General features: G+C 44.1%; 1 protein-coding gene across 10 annotated transcripts in view; it reads left to right on the top strand.

Annotated features, from left to right (window-relative positions):
* The window catches only part of LOC115516757, a 189,186-nt gene that overhangs the window by 17,502 nt on the left and 147,073 nt on the right, over nt 1-24,611 (top strand). For 3 of the 10 annotated variants that reach the window (XR_003969641.1, XR_003969643.1, XR_003969640.1), the window contains exon 2: nt 11,256-11,686. The exons of 6 other annotated variants lie outside the window; for them this stretch is intronic. The gene's annotated coding sequence lies outside the window, so the exon portion shown is untranslated. Of the gene's footprint in view, nt 1-11,255; nt 11,687-12,434; nt 12,928-24,611 lie in introns of those variants that run through there. One more of the 10 variants, XR_004343716.1, reaches the window with a different exon arrangement.

The following is a 24,611-nucleotide window of genomic DNA, read 5'->3' as shown; positions in this document are numbered from 1 at the left end:
TTCCCCATAGAAAAGGAAGGCAAGGACTATTCTGAGAGTGTGGAGACTATGGTCATAGCAAGACTAGATGCGTCATGTTATGGTTAGCCCCGGGCCTAAAAAATGTACCCATTAAAAAAATTTCCCTGTCTAAAGGAGACTAAAAAGACAAAACAATTAAATGTAATGTTTGAAGGGCACCTGAGTGGCTCAGTCGGTAAATCATCCGATTTTGGCTCAGGTCATGATCTCATGGTTCACGAGTTCCAACCCCATGTTGGGCTCTCTGCTGACAGCTCAGAGCCTGGAGCCTGCTTTGGATTCTGTGTCTCCCCCTCTCTGCCCCTCGCCCGCTCTCACTCTGTCTCTCTTTCTCTCAAAAGTAAATAAACATTAAAAAAAAAAATGAAAAAAATGTAATGTTTGATATCGCGTTGGATTCTGGATCAAAAAAATTCTTCAAAGGATATTTTGAGGACGGTTGGTGGAATCTTAAAATGAACTATTACTATATGATAAGATTGTGCCAATATTAAAAATCATGAGTTATATTGTGGATATGTAAAAGAATGTCCTTGTTCTTTGAAAATACACACCAAAGTAGTTGGGAGTAAGTGGGATGACATACACACCATATTCTGGAAGGTTCAGCAACAGTAATAATATGTACATAAAAATGTGAGTTTGAATCTTGGCTCCCTCACTTAGGGAGGGAGTGAATGGAGGTGGGAAAGTGAATCAACTTTTCTGTTCTTTTATTTATTTATTTATTTATTTGAGAGTGAGAGTGCTAGCATGGGAGAGGGGCAGAGGGAGAGAGAAAAAAGAATCTTAGGCAGGCTCCATGCTCAGTGCTTAAGAGCTCAACCCCATGATCCTGGGATCGCAGCCTGAGCCAAAACCACGAGTCAGATGTTCAACCCACTGAGCCACTCAGGCCTTCCAACCTTTCTGTTCTTAATCCCCTCATTTGTAAAATAGAGATGCTAATAATTCCTTGTTCTTGTGGTTTTCTTGGGGATTAATGAAAGTGTGTGTAGATACATGACATTATGCTGGACACTGAGTTAGTAGTGCTCAATGAACATTTGTCAAGCGCAAATATATGAATGCTATAGTCAGTATTCATGAATAATCCTCGTAATAATGTCTCTTATTTTGGACATTGCTGGGACACACTGTTATAGTTAAAAAAAAATACACACTCTCACTTCTTATTTGAACATTCTTGGGCCTGGTGGATCATGTCCCCATCCCTAGACTGATGAGGAGCCTGCATTTGGGATGGAAGGGGGGATCTCTTCTCTAACAGAGTCAAGAAACCGAGTCTACAAGGTAATAAACAGCCACCACAATTGTCAAAGCAATCTTTGGGGAAGGTACTCCCATTGACACACAAGGAGAGGACGTCCTGGAGGGAACAGTCATGTGCTTATTAAGTAACAGAGCCAAATTCAAATCTTGCTCAGAACAATCTCACATGCCATTCTGCCCATGGCTGTACTATTCTTGAACTGATTAATATCACGTATAGTTTTAGCTTTTATTACCTCTTACGGGTAAGAAATACTGCCAGTTGACTACCTGCTGAGCTAAGTGCCTCCTCTGTGCTTTGAGTAAAACCCTGAATTCTAGAGTTCTGTGGTTTCAGTGTATCCATTTTTTGTTGTTGTTCAACAAAATTGTATCGATATCTTCTATATGCTAAATTAAATATTAATGAGCATTACGTAAATGTGAAGACAGAGTGCATTCTTTTTAAATGGTATCCACTAGCCTTTAGATGCTTTTGTAGATGTCTAGGCTACAGATTGCATGGGATTGAGCAGTCAAAGTGAAGTGTGCACATTCCCTCCTCTACACCTTGCGAGTGCTATTCTTATCACCTGGGACACTCCTTTGGCCCTACTCTTTTCTTTTTTTTTTTAATTTTTAAATTTTTTAAATGTTTATTTATTTTTGAGAGTGAGAGAGACAGCATGAGCTGGGGAGGGGTAGAATGAGGGAGAGAGAGAGAGAGAGAGAGAGAGAGAGAGAGAGAGAGAGAATCTGAAGCAGACTCCAGGCTGTCCGCTGTCAGCACAGAGCCTGACGCAGCACTCGAACTCACGAACTGCAAGATCGTGACCTGAGCCAAGGTTGGAGGCTTAAGTGGCTGAGCCACCCAGGTGGCTCTGGCCCAACTCTTTTCAAATGGATCTCCTGGACAAATTCGTTGATGTTTATTTATCAGAAATAAGACGATTATTAAGTGCCAGTTGCTATTTAGGTGACAAAGATAAATGCTATATAGTGTCTACTTTGATGAGAATATACAGTCTAATTACACTAATTATTTTCCCATGTCATCACAGTGAAACTTGGCTTTTGGCTGTCCTATGCATGTCTCTATCTCCCATTGCAATTCACTTCTTTCTTTGAGGCATTTCCTTGACCACATTTGTTTTTCTTATCTTCTAGCATGGAGTGTGGAACGATGTCTTAACTTTACTCTCAGTTGGTTTAGGTATGAAAGTCTCTCATTCCCCAACATATCCATGGATGCATTCGTCCATCATCCATCCATCGATCCATCCATCCATCCATCCATCCATCCATCATCCATCATCCATCCATCCATCATCCATCCATCCATCATCCATCCATCCATCCATCCATCATCCATCGATCGATTGATCGATCCATCCATCCATCATTTGCATGTTTAGTTCGATTTATTGAGACTTTACAAAATGCGCTATTTTATCATTTGCAGTGAAAGCTAGAAAAAGGACTAACACATACCTCACTTCTCAACTGGGCAAAACACCACCCCCCCACCCCTCCCCTAGGGTGGGGTGAGGAGCATCTGGAAACGTCTGGAGACATTTGGTTGTCATGACTGAGGAAATACTACCGGCATCTGGTGGGTGGAGGCCATGGACGCGGCTAACAACCCTTCAATGTGCGGGGCGGCCCCCACCACAAAGAACTGTCTGGTGGAAAATGCAGAGGTTGAGAAACCCTGATATGGATTCTTAACAACTCTTAGAATTGGACAGAGTCCTACGTTTAATCTCAAAGATCACCCTAAATCTCTCCAGAAACAGATAATATAGAGTCAGGAATTCTCCTTACCTGGAAGCTATGAAACTCTGGTTATTGTAGTTTCTCCTCACAGCACCTCCGAGAGACAGAGGACATTCCTGTTTTACTGATGAGCGACTCCGGCTAGAAGAGGTTAAGTAACTGTCAGAAAAAGTGTTCGCTTTTCCTCTTTCATGAAGTATAGCAAAGAGGTTATTGAGTTTTTACTGAAAGGCTTACTCTGGGCTGCTGGGTGTCAGCACCAGCATTTTTGGAGGAAATTCAAGTCCTCTCTCTATAGAGCTGTCAAGCAATGACTCGTCCTTAAAGGTGGGCCAAAAGTTCCCCTATAGTTTTTCAATTATGTGAGAACAACAGCTAAGGAGTTATTGATCTCCAGGGTACGTGCTGGCACAGGGAGGTGAGCATTAGCCAAGAAATAAGACAACTGTGGTCACTGGTCATTTTTCCCACTTCCGCGAGGCTTTGTACAAATTCCACTGCATTTGTGTGTCTGCTCCGTGTAACTTTTCCTGGTTGTCCTTATCAGGCTCCGAGCTCTTCCCTCCTCCGGGGCACTCAGCTGACTCGTTCACCCTTTGCCAACTCTGCTTATTTATATATTGCGTGGCTTTGTATGGGTGTTTTTGCCGCTTCATTTGTGCTTGTTTTGTACTTACAGCCTGATTGCAAGCTTCTTTCTGAGCGGCACACTGAGAACTGCTGTCGACCAACAAACACTCCGTTGCAAAAGAGACTCATCTTCCAGTCCATTCCTTCATTTACTCTATACATGTTTCCCTGTGGTATGAAAGGAGAGCTTTCCTTTCAGAAACCGAAATGGCGTAAAGTGAAGAAGCAATTACCCTTAATTTACATGGGAATATTTCCGAGCATTCTCAGACCCAAAAAATAACCTCCCTTAGGCTTTCCTCGTAGCCTGGGACAATCTTGCTAACGGATGCACAAAATAAATGGAGATAAGGCGCAGATGCTCGCAGGCAGTTGAAAGGTCTGGCGGCTTCAGGCTGAGATGTCGTTGTGGTTCCCGGGGAAGGAGCTTGGCGGCCGCCACTTCTGCTGTCCGAGGTGCACACTGCCTCCATCGCGCCTCTGCTTGCCGCAAAACAAATGCTAAATGCTTTTTTCACTTTTTTTTTTTTTTTTTTTTTGGAAAAGCAAAAATCCTCTTTGGATTTCTTTCAGTTAGTGAAAACGGGCACTGACTAGGTCTTTCATAAAAGCCAGGTGGCCGCCTAGGGCGCCTGGTTGGCTCAGTCGCTTAAAGCCTCCGACCTCGGCTCAGGTCACGATCTAGCGGTTCGTGAGTTCGAGCCCCACGTCGGACCCTGTGCCCACAGCTCGGAGCCTGGAGCCTGCTTCGGATTCCGTGTCTCCCTCTCTCTCTGCCCCTCCCCTGCTTGTGCTCTCTCTCTCTCTCCAAAATAAATAAACATTAAAAAAAAAAAAAAGCCAAGTGGCTTGACGTAAACTGTCAAAACGTGCGGATGCCTGTCTATCCTGAAATCATTTACCAAGTATTTAGTGTATTCCATGTATCGTGCAAAGGGAACGTAGAAGTGAAACTATTAAACACTACAGAATAAAAGACACAGTGAGGATTAAAGGGCACATACAAATGAATTACACAGCACAGTGCTTGGTGCCCAGCTACATGTGCTCTATAAATATTATTACTGTTTCCCCCAACACGCAGAGAAGTGCTATGCAAGCAGTAGGTGTTTTGTACATGTTTGTTGTGTGATCGAAGGAGGGTACGCTGGGACCCAAACTGTGCGACAGGATGCTGACAAGTGTATTTGTAGCCCTCAGCAAAGACTTGGGGTGAGTAAACATTCTTACAGATGCATCATCTACTAGCTGAGCTTGCTCTGGGAATATCTGACAGGGAAATAACATTTTTACAAGTGAAGTGAACCGCGGGGTCGGCTCGGCGAGGAGGAGTCGGATTCAAACGTACTTCTCAGCTCTCAGTGTAAATGGCATTTGATTCCCTGGGAAATCTGCCGGCTGCTCTTTGCCAGGTTCAGATTCCACTGCAGGGCTCCGGAAAGCAAGATTTACCGTGTATTTTATCAGAGAACACCCTTGTAATAATAATAGCTCTAGTTGTGGAAAGAGGGGTCAGGGAAGCCCAGTAAACAAGCCTAAAACGTCAAAACCCACCGTGAGAGCAATAGATTGTTAAATTCGGCAGAAAAAAAAATTGTTTCATGTGGACCTCAGTTTGAGATGTGTTTCCTCCAGGTATCATGAGTGCTGAGGGTTGAGGGAGGATAAAACGTGAGATCCTAGCTCTCCCCCAACAGAAGGATCCCTGTGGCGGCGTCACTCCACGCTGGACATCGTGGGTCCTGCCTTTGCAAGAAGGATGTCAATTGCCAAGATGATGCATCGCCGTGCAAGGTCTGCAGACCCTGTGAAATGGAGATAACAAATCTTGGCCTAACCCAAATTACCAAATGCATGTTCAAGTCAAATGATACTCTCTCTGTGAGGATGCTAGGACTCCTGAATTTATGTTATTGAGTTTGGGCTGTTTTCTCAGTTTTAGACTCGTATTTCCAGTCTTGGTTCGACCCAACCCGTCAAACATGACATGTCCCCAAACAAGCTCTTCCATTCCCACCTTTGCATTCCTTCCCTATGAAAAGCTTTTACACAATCTCCCTTAGGGGGAGGCTGTGTTCTTTTCTCCATCACCAAGCACATACATTATTGGTCCCTAATGCTGTTCCTTGGTTTATCCACAGTGGGTTCTCACTTGCTGTTTGTTGAGTAAATAGATGCATTCAACTCGTTACCAGCTATTTCCAATTGTATCTCATAAGATCTCTTCACTCCGTTGCTTCTTTTGCATTCCTATTGCTGCTATATTTTTTGGAGACATCATCACATCCCATTTTGATTATTGCAAGGATCCCCTCGCTGGTCTTCCTGTCACTGCTAGCGTCTCCATACTTCTGCCTGGCCTGACCTCTCTTCTTGGTTGTCCACCTACAAAACTATGTACCCTCCCCCAGTCTTTGCTCAAGGACTCCAGTGGCCACACACTGCCTAGAGGATGATATTAGAACTCTCACTGTGCATACAGAGCCTAGGCTGTGTGTATGGAAGGTAAGACTGGCTAAGGCTAAAAATCCTGGCATTCCAGTTCTAGCCCCTCCTTCCAGAAATCCCTCTACCTCAGCCCCATTGGGCTTCATGCACCCCCTCTCCAGCTCCATTTCAGGCTATTTCATACCTCATGACTGGCAAGTGCTCCAATCTATATTTAATATTTCTTTCCTCTTTATCTTAATTTGGTGAAATCCCAGTCACCCTTTAAGACCCAGCCCAAATGATAACCCCTTCCTAATCAGCAAGTAGACTAGTTACTCTTTTCTTTGATTTACTGCAAAATTGTGTTTCCATGTCTACGAAACCACTCACTATTTATTTCAATTAATTTTTTCACAGTACATTAACTGTAACGTTCATGGCTCTATTGTTTACCAAACTGCTTGGCCTTGGACAAACTCCTTAAGTTCCCTGTGCCTCTGTTTCCTCCTCTGCATAACGAGGGCAATGGAAGCCAGTCCCTCAGAGGATACAGTGTGGTTTCCGTGCACTGCCCAAATGGACACTTCTTAGAGCAGCACCTAATGGTCATTCAAGAAATATCAGCTATCACTTTTGTTTTATTTGAACCTCACGACGACCCTAGAAAGTAGGCGCTGTTATTATTTTATAGATGCAGAAACTAAGGTCCAGAGAAGTTGAAAGAGTTGGGATAACCGGGAGGTAGAAGGGCCAAGGTTTGGAGCTGATTTTGTCACCGCCCGAGAGCCGAGCTTCCAGCAGCCACAGAGTTGCTGCTGCATAGGTTGTGCACTGTGGTTGGAGCAGAGCCCTCTGTTCCAGTGTCTGCCCTTAGCGGACTGGACACTCAGGGAGCGCTCGCCTCCGTAATGTCACTACCTAGCGTGGCGTCTGCATGCCGGAGATACACGATGAGTGAATGGTGAATGTCTCAATGAGATGACTGTGCGTCTTAGCGCTGGGGCTGGCATCAAAGGGGGATGCTGGGAACACAGCGCCATCAGCAGTGTGGCTGTGTTGTTTGGTTCCACCGTGCACGTGCCAAGGGGCAACTGGACCCCATGAGAACAAGGCAGGAGGGTGGGACGCTGAAGGAGTCATGGACCCTTTTCTCTTTCCCCTGTTTTCTTTTTTCTTTTCTTTTTTTTATTAAAAAAATTTTTTTAACGTTTATTTATTTTTGAGACAGAGAGAGACAGAGCATGAACGGGGGAGGGTCAGAGAGAGAGGGAGACATAGAATCTGAAACAGGCTCTGGGCTCTGAGCAGTCAGCACAGAGCCCAACACGGGGCTCGAACTCATGGACAGTGAGATCGTGACCTGAGCCGAAGTCGGATGCTTAACCAACTGAGCCACCCAGGCATCCCTCTTTCCCCTGTTTTCTTGACGGCTGCTTCCAGAAGTAGCGATGGGGACTTGTATGGTGTATGATCCCAACGAGGAACTGTATATTGTACACACACACACAAAATCATCTTGTGATTTGCAGTCCAAGAGAAATGTGCACATTTGCCTAAGGGTTTTCACCCTTCTGTTGCTGCCCTGGCAAGCAAGCAGACAAGAGAGGCCTGGCTTTCCGCTGTCATGGAAATCCTCATCCCCCTCCCTACGATCGGATGCTCCAACCTCCAGGCCTGTCTGAAAACTTCCCCCGCTTCTATCAAAGCACCTCCTTTCTCTGTTCCCTCCGAGCTGTTTCAGAATGACTCAGCACAATCCTCTGGTGGGTTCCAGAGACTCTAGGCCTCTCCTTTTTCAGAATGTGGCCGCGGAAAGATGCCAACAGTAGCCAGCACATTATTTGTAACGGACCTATTTGTGCAGGTGCATGTTACCGTGGGCGGGGCAGGGGTGGAGATGGCAAGGGGGGGGGAGTGGGGAAACCCAGCCTCCAGAGTGTCTCTGTATTTTCCTGTCTCTCCACGTCTCCCACAACCTCTCGGTTTCTCATTCTCAACGTGACTGTCTTCCGCATTCTGCAGACCTAAGTAAGGTGTGAGTGTTTTTAGACTCTTGTGCCAAACCAGGCCTGAATCCTATTTCCTCACCTCCAGAGGGCTTATTGAAAAGAATAAATCATTTTTGGTCTGCATGTTACCTTTGAGTTTTCTTTTGAAATCCCCTGTGTAATTTTGCAGAGTTCACCTGAGCGAAGGGAGCCTCTGGCATTCTCATTTGGTAGCCTCCTTGCCGTTGCTTCTGTATGGGAATACAGCAAATAATTTAATTTTATCTCTTTCTGTACATTGCTTTCAACTTTTCCACCAAAGGCACTTGCAGCTTTAGGTGAATGTTGTAGGACTTAGCAGACTTGTTCATTTTTCATTTTATTCACCTCAGACACTAGGTGGTATAAACACCCTTGTTAATATTTGATTCTTAAATAATGAGGCTATGGCTGCACCTATTAGCCTAATTTTTCTAATTTTATCCCTTATAAAGATGATGGATGATGTTAATGAGAGCCTTTGCTCTTCATCATTCAACAAAGTTTTCATACGGAGAGCAAGATTTCTTTTTTTATGTTATTTCTGGCTGTTAAGCATCTAATACGGGAGAAATTTCCTCAGCAAAAGCCCCAAAGAAAAACATCTTTTAAAAATAAAAGTCGTGGAGGAAGTGGGAGAAGAAGCCACGTGACCCAGTCCAGCTCACGTCTCAGACATTCGGCTCTATTTCCAAACAGAGGAAAGCTCCAGGCTGAGCCCGCACTTAAACCCCAAAATCTTTAATAAGGACCAAAGCTTCAAGGTTGCTGAGGTTAGATGCTTTGGTGATTGGAGGACGCCGACTACACCAGTCATCACATGTCTCCTAATGGAACTGTCAGTGAGAAGACAGACCTCTGAGGCCAGGCTGAATGATGAGCGAGAGCGTGCAATATGGACTCCTACTCTCCCTGTGTGTCATTTATAGTTGGCTCACCTGGTATGACCCACCGAAGGAGGCATCCGTGTGCTGCACCAGGAGCTGCCCACTTGGAATTGGGGTCACCCCCCCACGAGTGGTCTCAGGTTTTGAACATAAGGTTAAGTGCCAGACACGAAGCTGGGCACTTGCGAGACACCAATTCTTTGAAATGGGTTGGTATCGTTATAAGTGCTTACAATAGCACCTGGCATGTGATCAGTATTCTGCGAATGGGGTTATTATTATCATTCTTGTGTGTCACAAATTCTCACACAATACTGAAAGGCTAACTTTACGATTCCCTCTTCTACTTATAAGAAACCTGAGGTTTAGCGTTGAAAACCAAATATGAGGGCATGGCAAAGGGTCTCAGGGCCAGCTGGAAAGAGCTCCCAATGGGCAAAGGAGGGATGATGGGAGCAGTGAATGTCACAGACAGCGGAGGCTAAGGAGACACGACTCCTAAATTTAATGGGATATCCTTGATAGGATCCTGGAACGAATAAAGGTCATCAGGAAGAAAAAATACCAGTGAAACTTGGGTAAAGTGTGGAGTTTACATAATGGTAATATACCAATGTTGCTTTTGAGTCGTAGCAAATATACCACGGTAACGTAAGGAGTAATTGTGCATGGAGTATATGGTAACTGTTGTGTGATCTTTGCAGTTTTCCTATAAATCCAGAATTTGTCTGAACTTAAAAAAAATTAGAAAATAAAACTTATGTAAAATATGTTGTATCTTGTTATATGTAAGAGCATATATAACTTGCTATATGGATATAAAACAAGTTAGGGTAAGATTGCTTAGTTAGAGTCACAATTGATTAGTATCTCACAGGGCAATTAGAAAGGCCATTGGGGTTTTTTTTTGTTTCATCAACCAGAAATTATTTGCATCTCTCCATGAACAACTCTGAAATGTAACTTCTGGTCCTGTGGAAGTAGTAAAGTAATCCAGTCAATAGAAAGTTGAGTTTAGGACTGCAGAGAACAATGGTGAGGAATCTCTTGTTTATTTCCAAGTTTGGGATATTTTTGCTGAGAGTTTCTCTTCTGTCCTCAGTGATTATAAATAATCTTCGAAGATTATTCTTGATCACACAAAAACGCTGCTCTCTTTTATTTGACCTGATTATTTGCAAAGATATAGCAAGAGTGTTAATTGACCATATAGGGACCCTCGAGTTTGTTTTGCAAACCCAGAGCTGTATAGTAGTAAGCATCCACAAATGCCTGAGAATGAACTCTGATCAGATTGGACTATTAAAGGCCTACATTATTTAGTCCTCTCTCCCAAAGCTACGAAACCAAGTCTGGGACACTCTACCAGGTTTCACCAGCAGTTACTATAGATTTGAATGAATTCCTACCTTGAGGTCTCTCAAATTTGCTAAGGTCTCTGGCTTGCTGGGAGTCACCTTCCCCACCACCTCTGGGACTGGGTTCTTCTACACAGGTTCTGAGCCAGTTTTCTTGGGGACTTTGCAGACCGTGGCTCCACATAGGAAGTCGGTCTTTGTTCCTTAACATTGGCTTCTTATATCTGATTTAAAAAGCGTCATTCACAAAAATGACACTCTAGGTAAGGCCCGGTGGTATCATCTATTTGTCCAATTATGTCCTAGAAAAAGGAGGATGGGTTCACACTGAACTTACTCAAATTACTGCATTGCCATGAAAAGCAGAGAGCCCCGGTCAAAGTCTGGGTTTCTGAATTTCAAGGGGCAATGGGAACCAGACACCATTTTAAAATGTTTCATTTTAGTTTCCAAAAGGAGAGTCTGCTAAATTGAAGGCCAGAGGTGGTTTAAGAAAAAAGAGAAAGGGCCCCCTCACATATCCATAGAAATCAAACCTGGGCAGAATGAGGCACACCTTCCATGGCTATATGGTCATTGGATTTTCCCAAAAGTTCTTTGTTGTCAAGTGGCAGCTCCCTGCCACCTACCTCCAGGAGCACCGTTTGCATAGATGCCTCAGTGGGAATCAGATTCAGAGAACTTAACCGGAGTTCCTTGGTTTCTTCGTGCCAGTCAAGAGGGGGGGTGCGAGAGGGAGACACAAAGCAAGTTCCTCAAAACTAGTAAGTACACTGTAAGACATAGGAGACAAAGCAGAGCGCACTTTATGTTTGTGCCTCTGCGATAAAGAAACATGCAATAAAAAGTGTTTTATTTTTTTTCCTCTTTCATAGCTTCCTGTTTTGCTGTTGGTGAGGCTGCTGTAGAATCTCATGGAAAACGAAATCCAGAAAAAAACCCACTCAGCTCACCTGAGTCAACTCATTGCCAAAGTTGAATGCCCATAAAGATAAATGATCATCTAGCCATGGGTGGCAGGATATTCGTGCTTTATTTCCAGCGGATCTCCACAAATCGGAAGGCACACAAAATTTATTTCCTGTGTTACGTAATTATTGGCCTAACTCTAAAACACATTTAAGTATTATCAAAATTTAGAAGTGCATTGGGAGAAAGAAGTAAGTGTGTGCAAATAGAAAATCAATTGACAAGTGGAATTTACCAGAGGACAGCATTGCTGGTGCGTTCCCTGGTGGCCGCGTGGCCACCCTCAACGTCACAGCCAAGACGGGCATTTGGTTAAGTATTGTGGCTGTCGATACAGGTATTCACTCAAATTAACCGGGCTTTGCTATTTCCTTTGTGCCAATCTTTCCTGATCTGTTTATTTATTTTTAAAATGTTTATTTATTTTTGAGAGAGAGAGAAAGAGAGGGAGAGCGCAGAGGAGGGGCAGAGAGAGGGAGAGACAGACAATCCCAAGCAGGCTCTGTGCTGGTAGCACGGAACCCAACACAGGGCTCCATATCCTGTTAGATCATGACCTGAGCTGAAATCAAGAGTCGGACCCTTAACCGACTGAGCCACCCGGGCGCCCTTCCTGATCTATTTACTTTGTCTGCATTTACTTGATGGGAATTGGCTCAACCTACTTTATACGGTAGGTTTCTTTTCAGTTTACTATTCGCTGAAGACATACCAGCCTGACATGAGTTTTTACAGAAACACTATACAGTGTGGGGCTTCATTTACTAATAGTTATTGCTTTTGTGGCCTGCTCCATATCAATGTTCACAGATACCAGTCTCTTTCTTTTTATTCTCGTGATTTTATATCTTTTATTTTAAGGTAGGTGAGAAATCCTTCTGGATTCTAGTACATGATATTCAGCATTTAAATAAACAAAACTCCGTTCTCCCACAGAAAACCACATTACTATCACTTTCACTACAATTGCAAAATAAAGGTATGGCCCTTCTATTCCCCCCCGCCCCCCGCAATTCTCCTTATAGAATTGGAATAAATCTTACGCACTTGTGCCTTATACAACGTTGACATATAAAATATTTCAGGGTTAGGTTTCTACTTATTTGACGCTAGCAACGAAATCAAAAGGCACCGCAACTACCCTTAAATCTTGTCTTTTTTGACACATCTTTGGAATGGTAAGCAACAAGAACAGACTTCTCCAAATACAGTCCACTCCTGGTGAAAAGAAGTTTCCAGTCCCAAGACGGAACTACACAATCAGCCTCCACCTGGGAACCTCCCCGCACGGGGTTTTCAATGCCTGCATCTGAGAAGGACGGATGATAAAGTCTTCCACACCATTGCCGAGCCAGGGAGGCATTCAATCTCTCTGCTGGTTCTACCCTAATTAAATGTGGACCTCATGTAAACCACAACCCAGACTTTTTATGAATTCAGAGTATGCTGGCTTCATTATTCTTGTCAGGCGGCAAAACTAGACCATGACAGATGAGTTTCTGAGCATTTGCTGATTATTCATCTACAAAACATAATAGTTTGATTCTTTCACTTAGGGCTATTTACAGAAACAGAAGTTGATTAATTGAAGCATCGACACTGGGTAAATTCTCATTCTCTCTCTCTGTCCTGAATCCACTCTTAATGTATCTCAAGGAAATCATCGTTAATAATACATTATCAAAGGAGGAATACGGTGACTCATTCCCTCTCGAGAAATTATATGATATCATTAATCTCCAATAAATGTATAAGTATTTCCTTAACTCCATTTTATCTTTGTTAAACACACACTCGCATATTGTTAGAGATTGTACTGAGTTCCAAATACATGATGTGTCCATACTTACAAGAATTGCGAATCAGGGAGACAATGATGATAGTAATATTAATAGCAATAATAATATCCAACATTTATTTAACACCAAGTATGGATAAGTAATTTAGACTTGTTATTTCCAATCTGAACAACTCTAATAAATGAGCATTTTTATCTCCATTTCACAGAGCAGAAAATGAAGACACAGAGAGATCAAGTGATTTATCCATGGTCAAAGCACTACTCAATTACAGGGTTAAGATTTAAACTCAAATATAATTGGCTCCAAAGCCTATGCTCTTAATCACTGCCTATATTATACTGTGGATGAATCAGATTAGACCACAAAGGTGTTGGGTTGATGATCTGATGGCGGATAGACAGACATAATATATTAACCGTTTGGGTCCCCTACTGTTTTCAAAGATATCTCCTGACTCAGCATGGCTCCCCACTACCACATTTACAGGGAACAACAGATGGTTTAATTCTTGAGCCACCTCTGCCTCACCCCCATGAGCTCCACGTTCCAGAATCTGAAAGTGCCAACTTGAAAGCCCTAAACATGGGATCTGTAGCTGCAGCTTCCTGCTCTGTAAAATGAAAGAGGGGAATTTAGTCCTTCTTGGTTATTCTACTTACGGAACATTGGTTCTTGTTCATCGGCGGAAACTTCTAATTAAACACAGGTTGTTTAGCAAGAACTACCAGAGTCCCGCATGGTTCACAAAACATCCCGTTGACGTGGACCCAGGCCTTCAGCAAAATCCTCTGAAGAATTCTCCTCGTGGCCTTTAAAAGGTTACAATTAGGAGCAAGGAAACTTAAGGGATGGCTACAGACCTTCCTTTCTTTCCTTGATCCATTAGCACAATACATGCCAAGGGGTAGAGCGTCTGTAGAGCCAGGCCAGATGGAAGTGAGGGAGAAAGAGTTTAGGAATTGGTTTTTTATTTTATTTTTTTTTTTAACTTAAATCCAGGCTAGTTAACATGTAGTGTAATAATGGTTTCAGGAGTAGAATTCAGTGAATCATCACTTCCATATAAAAAACACCCAGTGCTCATCCCAGCAAGTGGCCTCCTTAATGCCCCTCGCTCATCCCCCCACCCATCCCCCCACCCAACACCCCACCAGCAACCCTAGTTTGTCTTCTGTATTTAAGAGCCTTTTATAGGGGCGCCTGGGTGGCGCAGTCGGTTAAGCGTCCGACTTCAGCCAGGTCACGATCTCGCGGTCCGTGAGTTCGAGCCCCCGTCAGGCTCTGGGCTGATGGCTCAGAGCCTGGAGCCTGTTTCCGATTCTGTGTCTCCCTCTCTCTCTGCCCCTCCCCCGTTCATGCTCTGTCTCTCTCTGTCCCAAAAATAAATAAATGTTGAAAAAAAAAATTTTTTTAAAAGAGCCTTTTATGGTTCGTCTCCCTCTCTGTTTTTATCTTATTTTTGCTTCCCTTGCCCTATGTTCATCTGTTTTGTTTCTCCAATTCCACATGTGAGTGAAATCATATATTTGTCTTTCTCTGACTGACTGACTTCGCTTAGCATCATACACTCTAGCTCCATCCGCGTCGTTGCAAATGGCACGATGTCATTCTCAATGAGTAATACTTCGTTGTGTATATATACCACATCTCCTCTATCCACTCGTCAGTCGATGGATGTTTGGGCTCTTTCCATATGCTGGCTAGTGTTGGTAGTGCTGTTATCAACATCGGTGTGCGTGGGCCCCTTGGAATCAACATTTTGTATCCTTGGGACACAAAAAGGGGTTGTTTAGGAATTTGTTGCTCAAGAACCATTGTTTCTTTCCACGGGGCTGCTAGGTATGTACCGTGAACCTTTTTCTGACATCTGTTCCAGGGAGACAGCCTGATTTGGAAGAAAGTACACCAGAGTGAGTCAGGAAATCACACTCTGTCTCTCACTAGCCTTGTGGCCTTGGGTTCATTGCTGTGTCCTGCGAGCCTCAGTTTTCTCAGGGTTCCTACCTCAAAACCCACCTGAGGCCCATTGATGTCCCATAAGGTGTCTGACGACGGTCGTTTTCTACCAGAAGGGCAGCCGACAGGCAAGATGTCTTTGATTTATGAAAGCGTAAAGTTCCTTGGCAGATTTTGCAGAACTTTTGACACTTTAGACTAAACTTTCTCATATTTATGTCTAAATTCTAGTAAATCCACATCGTAGCATCTTCCCTGGGCTGCCCATCTTCCATTTAGGAGGTTGGGCCAAATTTTTACCTGGCCCAACCAGCTCCCTGGTATACTTAGCAACGAGATAAGTGTGGTTCTATCAAGCTTTCAGGAATAAAGTGACGCCACCGTTTAATTTAGCGTTTAATTATAATACCCTGCCTCCCTGACAAGTTGCTGGCTTCTCCCTAAGTAAACTGAGTGGAAAATGTCTGTTACTGTTTTGCCTTGAAATTCAAAGTTTGTTTTCTTATGAATTGTTCCATTTAGTTCATTGTTCAATCTCACCACCTGGGCTTGAAGAGGGATAGAGCATGAAAAATATCTGGGTGATGCAATAAATACAGGTCTCCATATACACCAAGGTCAGTCCCTGGGCCTCGCGCTTCCTGGCCTTACCTCTGTGCCACTCCAGCTGAGTCAGCTCCTTGGGCTCCCTGCCTCTATTACTTCCTAGCGCTGCTTGAACAAATTACCACAGACTTAGTGGCTTAAAATGACACAAATATATTCTTCACACATCTGAAGTTTAGAAATCCAATCTGGGTCTCACAAGGCTAAAATCAAGGTGTTAGTAGAGCTCCCCTGCTGGAATTTCAGGGGAGGGTATGTTTCGCTGTGTTTTTAAGCTTCTAGAAGATGGATGCACTCCTTCACTGGTGGCCTCTTCCTTTATCTTTAAAGCAATCATCCCAACTTCTTCCTCAGCACGTCTTCTTTACTCCCTCTGATCCCCCTGCCTTCCTTTTATTAAGACCCTTATAATTACTTTGGGCCCTACCAGATAATCCAGGATAATCTCCCCATCTCAAGATTCATGATTTATTGCATCTGCAATGTTCCTTTTGCTGTTAAGATAACATATTTACAGGTTCCGGGGATTGGGCTGTGGACACCTTTGGGACTCCTGCCCAAGGCCATTGGGTGCATTGAGGACTCTGCTGCTGTGTCTCTAATTTGCCACTCATTTGGGATTGCTTGACCTCTGCTCTTATCTCTCTGCAGATCAGACTCCCAAGCTGCCCATTTTCTTCTAGCTTATCTTGGACATCCAGTTTATCTTGGCAGAGGAAAGAGTAGCTGTCATATCAGTTGTCATGACAACCCAGCCAGGAAGGAAGTAACATAATCCTCATTTTACATATGATGAGAGTTACGTACAAAGACGTTCACTGAGGTCCTCACATCTGATCAGTGGCAGAGCTGGGATTTGAAGCCAAGAGTCTGTGCTTTAACTGCCAAGTATCCCGTCTTTCCAACAAGTAGAGTTACTACCCACTTCCTCTGTCCAGAGTAGGAGATACCCCAACACCATTTAGCATTAACCCTCTGCTCTGGATTTTATCTCTTTCCACCTCCTCTGGGAACTGAGGCCATTATATGCTTCTTCTATTTTGGTGATTTCTTCATCACGTTTATCTCATCCTCTTCAACTTACAAATGTGCTCATCCAAAAAATATTTTCTTCAAAATTATCTCGACTTTTCCTTTGTTTTACATGATATCTGTCCTTGAGTTGACCATATCCCTGAAAAGAACATAAAAGCCATTCTCTACTTTATTCCTTAGTTTCCTGCAATCTAGTTGATGCAAAAAATTCCTGCCTTTCCCACCCCCTTTGCAGAATGTCACCATGTGGGGCCACACATCCCATCTTGGAACCTTTTCTCTTTGTCTTCCTAAGACACTGCGATCTCTTGGTCCTTCTACTGGTTTTTCCGTTCTGTGGTTGGCTTCTTTCCCTCTCGTGAATCTTTTCTATCTCCTACACAATTCCATCATCCCCCAAGAATTCAGCCATCACCTCAGTCCTGGTGATTCCCCACACTTGATTTCCAGCGCTGAACTTGAGTTCCTCATGCCTCCTCCCTGTCGCACATGGTCCCTGAAGTCCTGCCAACTGTTCAAACATAGTGTGTGCAGATGTGAGCTCATTCATTCAGCAGGATTATTTGAATGGCTGCCCCATGCCAAGTGCTATGTTGGGAATGAGATGTAGACTTTAAGGAATCTAGTGGGAGAGAGACCAGGCTACATCATTGTAATGCAGTTTGGTACGATGCATAGTAGAGAGATGTGTTTAGGAGTACAGCGGGGCAGAGAGGGAGGTCCTCATGCCACCTGAGCAGAACTTCAGAGGGGAGGTAAGTTAAATGGGTAATGGGGTGGAAGGGTAGAGCAGGAGCAAGAAAGAATGGTCTATGCAGAAGAGACGGTGTAGAGCACAGCAGAGTTGGATGTACGAAATATCTAGGCCCTTGCCTTAGACAAACTCTTCTTCCTTCTTTGGATCCGTGGGGCTTCCTTTTTTTTTTTTTTTTTCCAGGAAGTGTACCAACACATGGGAAAACATTCAGAGCACTACCCGGCTTAAAATAAGCGTCCAATGAATATGTATTGAAGGGAAGGAGGAGTAAAGTTTAGAAGTCAGAGTGCCAGCGAGAAAGGTCCCTGCCCTGGCGGATGGGTTGAAGGTCTCTTGGGGGGCTGAGGGGAGGTCTCTATGAGAGGTCTTCTGTTTTGGGGGGGCTGTCTTGAAGCCTCAGGCCTCAGGTAGTAGGAACTTCATCTGCCTGCCTTGCACTTCTATCTGGCTTCATTTGATACCTATTATCTTCTTTTCTGACCCCGTTCGTGTTCAGATCAGCTCTGAAGAATGGTTTGATCAAATTCACTTACACTCGTGTGTCTTCACCTATTAGCTTTTATCCCTAAAAGTCCCCTGGGAATATTTACAGAAAGCGTTCTACCCTACTGGGGAGAATCCAGGCTTTTGAAGGTAGAGAAAGCACTATTTTTTTTTTTTTTAAAGAAATGGTGGCCCTTCACCCCTGTACGAAATCTGACTTGCCTACCCATGAAGTTGCTCAGCCTGGCCCAGGTGTGATCTGCTTAGAAAGGCCTCAACATCTCTTCCATTTAGCAAACTTTATTCGGCGGTTTATTCTGTGCCCGACACTCTCTACCGTGGGAGTACAAAAACGAATAGCCCGCTTCTGGTGTGCAATCCAGTAGGGATTGAGAGCAGGGAGGAGCAAAAATCTGACCTGAGCTGATGAGCAGAATTTGAGAATGAATTCAAGGAGGGGAAACATGTCAGGAGACAGTTTCCCCTTCCTTCCCAGCTTTCCATGAATGAGGTCAGGTTCTGAGTGGTGCTTGGGGACCTGAGTATACGTGTGGGAATGGGGAAAGGGTGGGTTACACCACTGAGGCTGAGTGCACCCCTTGCCCCTCTAGGGGGCCAAAGCTCCAGGATGTCCTCTCCCTTCCTACCCCATTGGTCTGTGAAGTACTTCAAGCTGGGACCGGCCTTATTCTCTTTGTGTCCCCCGCTCACATTACCAGCTACATAAGTGCTTAGTAAGTATCTCTGGGATAGATGAATGAATAATAAAGTGGAGGTTGTAACTACTTTCCTTGCCTCTGGGGCATTGTAAGACATCATTAGTTAATGTGTGCAAAGAGTCGTATGAGCCTTAATTATTAACATTATTTTATCTGCCAACCGCCCATGGCTTACTTTCTGTGTATGATATGGCAATTGGGCCTGGAACAAAATTACCCGCTGTCCACTCCCAGCTTCCAGTCCTGGATTTAGTAATTCAGACTGTGGAGGTGCTGGAAGGGCGCGAAAGGGACCCCTTCCCCAGAGTGCATGCAGATGAGGGGCACAGCAGCCATCTTCCCAGTGCTTCAGGGCTGGGTTATGAGGAAAGGGGTGGGGTCTCACCCTCAAAGAGGAGCCGAGGAACATCACTGCTTCCCATGTTTGACTTGCCTTTTTCTGAGTTGGTCCAAGGACAAATCGATGTCTGTCTTTCTCTATTATTCAGGACTTTATTAGGAGGAGAGTAACTTCATGCTTCATGTGACTTTTTCCTCTGCCTTAAACATTTATTCAGCCCGAGTCCTTTTCTACTCTGTCATCCCCTCAAATGAGAAATGCTGGAAAATGAACTCCAAAGATCACAAGGCAGTTAAGAAAGTCACAGAATACATGATGGTGACTTGGAATTTTCGTGTCATTGATGAGAAACGTATTTTGTTAATTCGTCAAGAAACCGCTCTATTATAATGCAGAGTTAAACGTGTTCTCCCATTTCCCTATGGTGAGATGACCCTAAGGAGGGGTGTGTGTGTGTGTGTGTGTGTGTGTGTCTGTGTCTGTGTGTTGAGATCTTATCACCAAGTGGGTTTGGAAACCCACCCGTGAGTTATTAAACTTCCCAAATTTTCTTTTGGAGGAGAAAAAATATTGGTACTATATATTCGCTTTTAATAGTCTCTCTCTCTCTCTCTCTCTCTCTCTCACACACACACACACACACAAGCGTACCTGCGCACGCATAAAACACATACACAGCTCTTCTTAGAAACTCATTGGGATAATAAGATCTATATATAGAAAAGTTAACTGTCCAAGATCATGACATTAATTAGCAGATCATTGGCATGGCTAAGTAGAAGTGGGAGTTTATTCACACTATCATGGGATTCACACCAAAGGCTGGCTGGGCAACTGGACAACTTCCTCATGGAACTATGCCCCACTTCTCCATTCCTGCCTCCTTTTCTGTAGCTACACTGCATCTCCCCTACTTCCCTCTTGGATTCTCAACCAAGCTTGACCCTCTGAGGTACTGGCAACTGACTTCTGGACTCTCGGTGGACCCCTTCAGCTATGCCAGTTCCTGTGACTCACATCTGGTGTCATTTGTGTCATCTATTTGTGTCATCACCGGGGTCTACAACTCAAATGCCTGCAGGGCCTGGCAGGTCACATGGTGGACCAAGTCTCCTGGGTCAGGAGAGTGTTTGGTAACTGGAATGTGCACACCCTGTCTAAAGAAAGCACCTTCTTTTGGGCTCCAGCTGATCCCAGCCAAACATCGCTAAACGATGAGAATTCAAGCCCGGGGTTGCCAATGCACCAGGAATTTCACTACTCAGTTATCAATGCGAAATCTCCCCAGTTTGAAACCATTGGCACCTAAATTAAGAAAACATTGTGTAGACCAAACAAAATGCATCTTAGAAGATCCTACCTGTAGGCTCCCCTTTACCACTCTGATATTTTGCATCCGGGAGTGCAAAGTCTAGTAGCCCAGACAGAATAAGGGTACAGGAAGTCTCTTATGTGGAAACCATCCGAAAGGACTCAGTGGAGTTAAGTAAGAAAGAACAACAGGAACTCAGTCCCTGAGAAGCCTCTTTACTCAGATAAGAAGATTCGCCAAGCGGCCTCTGATATCACCCAGTCCTCTAAGACCATCAATGCATCTTCCTAGTACCAGGTGGTCATTCGTGCTGAATTCTTGACCCACAGAACTAGAGATCTGAGGAGTAAAGTTACCAATAGATTGTGCAGCGGAGGAAGCAAGCAGTACATGGAGTCTTGGACTGTTGTCTGAAAGCAGCCATGTTTTCGGAGAGGTCTGAGGAGTTCTTATAAAAGGCAAAGGGCTCACCTACTCTCATGTGCCTTCCGCCCAGAATGGGGATTGCAGATGACAAGTTGGGCATAAAACATGATCACTGGAGGCTCAGCGTGTCTGTTGATGTGACACACGACATGTGTGGCTGGGCCTTCTTATTTTGGAAAAATCTGTCCTTGCGATGCCAATGCCTTGTTATCATCTAGGTTTACATCACCATTTTGGAAGAACTCACACTGAAATATTATATATTTCTGACTTCAGGCATTTTTTTTTAGACAACGAACTCTTCTGATTTTCGAACCAAACTTACAGTATGGAAGGTCACACCTGGAATAAAAAGGACACAAAAAATAGAGGACGTGGGCTGTATCTCTGCTCTAGTGGTCATGAGTCCCTGAGGCTGATTGTACCCCAAATATTTTTGACAATTTCATAAGACGCAGTTTATCTTTAAATAACAATGACTCGGGGCGCCTGGGTGGCGCAGTCGGTTAAGCGTCCGACTTCAGCCAGGTCACGATCTCGCGGTCCGTGAGTTCGAGCCCCGAGTCAGGCTCTGGGCTGATGGCTCAGAGCCTGGAGCCTGTTTCCGATTCTGTGTCTCCCTCTCTCTCTGCCCCTCCCCCGTTCATGCTCTGTCTCTCTCTGTCCCAAAAATAAATAAACATTGAATAAATAACAATGACTCAAACTAGGGGCCCTGGAGGGGTCCTTCTGGTGAAGTATGCTACTAAGCACAAATTATGCAAAAAATAAAAAATGAAAACCCTTAGTTTCAAGGAACTGATTTGCCTTTCAGACATTCTTTCCTATTTTTGCACATTGGGAGCAGCTTACATATCTTCACACAATCAATGCAATTGGTTGTGTTTAGTGAGATATAGGAATCAGAGCGTTCGTTGTCGAACTGATCTTCCTTCAAGGTAAAGGACAGCCTGTGACCTATAGAACTAACTGTGTTGAAATGTCATCCTGAATCAAGTTGAACGAGTCATAATGTGTGTTATTTACAAGCTCTTCCTAGCTGGAAGTTATTCTCCTCTCTCCCTCTCTCTCTCCCTCTCTCACCTCTTCTTCTCTGTTAACGTCAGTATCATGTTAGGATTTTAATGAAACTGTGAACTTGGACAAGGAGCTTAGCTGTGGCTAACCTAAGTAGAAGGAAAATTGGCTGACCCTAATTAAAAAAGCAGATTATAGGTCGATGAGTATTTGGTCCGTCCTTGACAAAAAGCGGTCTCTCCCCTCGTTAGTCATTAAAGGTCAGGAAGCAGAACGGACAGCAGATGAAAATAAGAGGAAAATCCCAGTTCTAAGAGCCTTAAAATGGAAAGAAAAATGAAACACCATTTTTTTTTGTGGTTTATTTTTGCCTAATTATCCAAACGGCATACTTAGTCACCCCCCAATTAAGGGAATGTCTCCCTTAATGTCTTCGATGTCACTAGAAGGGATCACTGAAGGTACTAGGAAGCCTTCACTGTGGGTAGACCTCTGTTTTCAGGCATGATAGTCAATCTTTGTATTTTTTATTATTTTTTTTAAGTAGGCTTCACGCCCAGCATGAAGCCTGACAGGAGGCTTGAACTCACCACCCTGAGATCAAGACCTGAGCTGAGATCAACAGTCAGACACGTAGCCTACTGAGCTACCCAGGCACCCCAACAGTCAATCTTGCATCAAGATGTGTCTCCGTATCTCCTTACAGACTGGAACCACCTGCAGGGTAGGAATAAAAATGTGAGTTTTCTTTTCAGCATGAAGAACCCAGGCATACAGTCAACGCTCCGTGTAGTTTTACTGGATCACATGACAGGGATAAAGTGAATGTCCCTCTCTTGGTAGATAGGAGGCTGCGTGCTCTAGATTTGCCAGCCCATGAGTCCCCACCTGCATGGCTGCGGGACCTTGGGGACCCTCTCCTCATGCTCCCTCAACCACCATCTGTCAATTGGCTATGTTTCCACCCCACCAAGCTGCTCAGCACGTGTTCGCTTAATCTTGTCAGCTCTCATCTGCTTTGAGGTCCACTGGCCACAGTCCTCTGAGGCACCTCTCAAAATCCCACCTCCTGGGGTGTAAGCACCCCTCACTGTTCCTTCAGGTGCTGTACTTATCCCTCTGTGACCAGCCTGGGCCCACAGGGTGACTCCCCTGCCTGTGGCCCACCGGGAGGGAATAGTCCCCTCACCACCTCACTGAAACAAGCTCCTGGACATTGGAATCGGACAGACACGGGTCCAAAACTCAAATCTACCACTTAGTAATTCAGAATAAGTTATGTATCTTTTTAAGCCTCAGTTTACTCAGCTATAAAAATGGGTGGGGACACCTGGGTGGCTCAGTTGGTCAAGCCTCTGACTCTTGACTTCGGCTCAGGTCATGCTCTCTTGGTTCCTGAGTTCGAGCCCTGCATTGGGTTCTGTGCTGACAGCGTGGAGCCTGCTTCGGACTCTCCCACTCCTTCTCTCTGCCTCTCCCCTGCTTGCTCTCTATCTTTCTCTCAAAATAAATAAAAATAAATTTTTAAAAATGGGTCATGTGTAGCACTGGGTACATGGGTAGTAGTATGTGTATAAAATAACATCAAAATGGGGGCGTCCGACTTCGGCTCAGGTCATGATCTCGCAGTTCACGGGTTCGAGCCCCGCATCGGGCTCTGTGCTGACAGCTCAGAGCCTGGAGCCTGCTTCAGATTTTGTGTCTCCCTCTCTCTGCCCCTTCCCCGCTCATGCTCTGTCTCCCTCTGTCTCTCAAAGATGAACAAACGTTAAAAAAAAATTTTTTTTTAATGCAAAATGTATGTAAAGCACTTTGTAGGATGATTAGCCTATTTAGTAACCATTCAGTAGATATTAGCCACCGGAAGTGTTAGCAACGGCTGTTGAAGTCACCGCAGGCTATCCTTATTGGTGTCATAAGAAACTACTATTTCCTCTTATATCCTGTGCTATTGAGCACCCCGTTCTACACCAGTCTTCCAGTAAAAATTTTTCTCCTAAGTCCTTCGGTCTGTTTCTATGGCCACTGACTACTTTGACATTTGTCCACTTGCACATGGGGCTCTCTGTTTACCAGTGATGGGTGCAAGGGAGGAAACTCGCTAGTTCTCTTTTATCTATATATTTATAATTTTACCACTTGAACACTCATTTGCTTTTTTTTTTATGTGAAGCTACAGTGAACACTCCTGTTACTACTTAAACACATGGACAAGAAAAAATATTTTTCTGACTATCTAAGCCAGCCAAGCACACTTTTTGGTGATATATTGGGCCCCAATGGCTTTTTCTGATTAAAAGGCTCATGGCTTAGAGTGAAAGGCTGTAGCTGTCCGCATTGCAGTTATTAGCATATAAATGCTCATCTCTGTCATGGTTGTGTATAATCATGAAATATGCTACCATCCAAGTAAGAACGTGCAGTCGACTGGGTTACAGAGCATTATAGCATCTTACAGGAATGTAACATTTATGGTCGAATAGTCTTTTTCAATAGAAGCAAGTGTAATAATTTCCCCCTGAATACTGTCAGGATAAACAGACTTGGTCAAGGGCCAGAAAGAAGTGCATTGTCTGGTCCATGAGGACAACCTTAGCCATTCCCCCGCTGGTATTCGCAGACCTTATGTATTTAAGCTTTAAAAATTGTACCTACCCTGACATATGAAATGGTTTGGAAATTTTTGACTGAATCAAAAATTCAGCTTTTGATCTCCTGACCAACCATTCAAGGATGTCCTTTTGACATTTAGATTTTTGGAACGTAAAGAGGCACACCTTTGCATCTTGCCCCAGGCATCCCCCTGGAA

This window comes from Lynx canadensis, chromosome B3 (assembly GCF_007474595.2).
Source record: "Lynx canadensis isolate LIC74 chromosome B3, mLynCan4.pri.v2, whole genome shotgun sequence".
NCBI classification, from domain to species: Eukaryota; Metazoa; Chordata; class Mammalia; order Carnivora; family Felidae; genus Lynx; species Lynx canadensis.
Note: the sequence above shows the minus strand (reverse complement) of the source record. Positions and strands in the feature narration are given on the sequence as shown.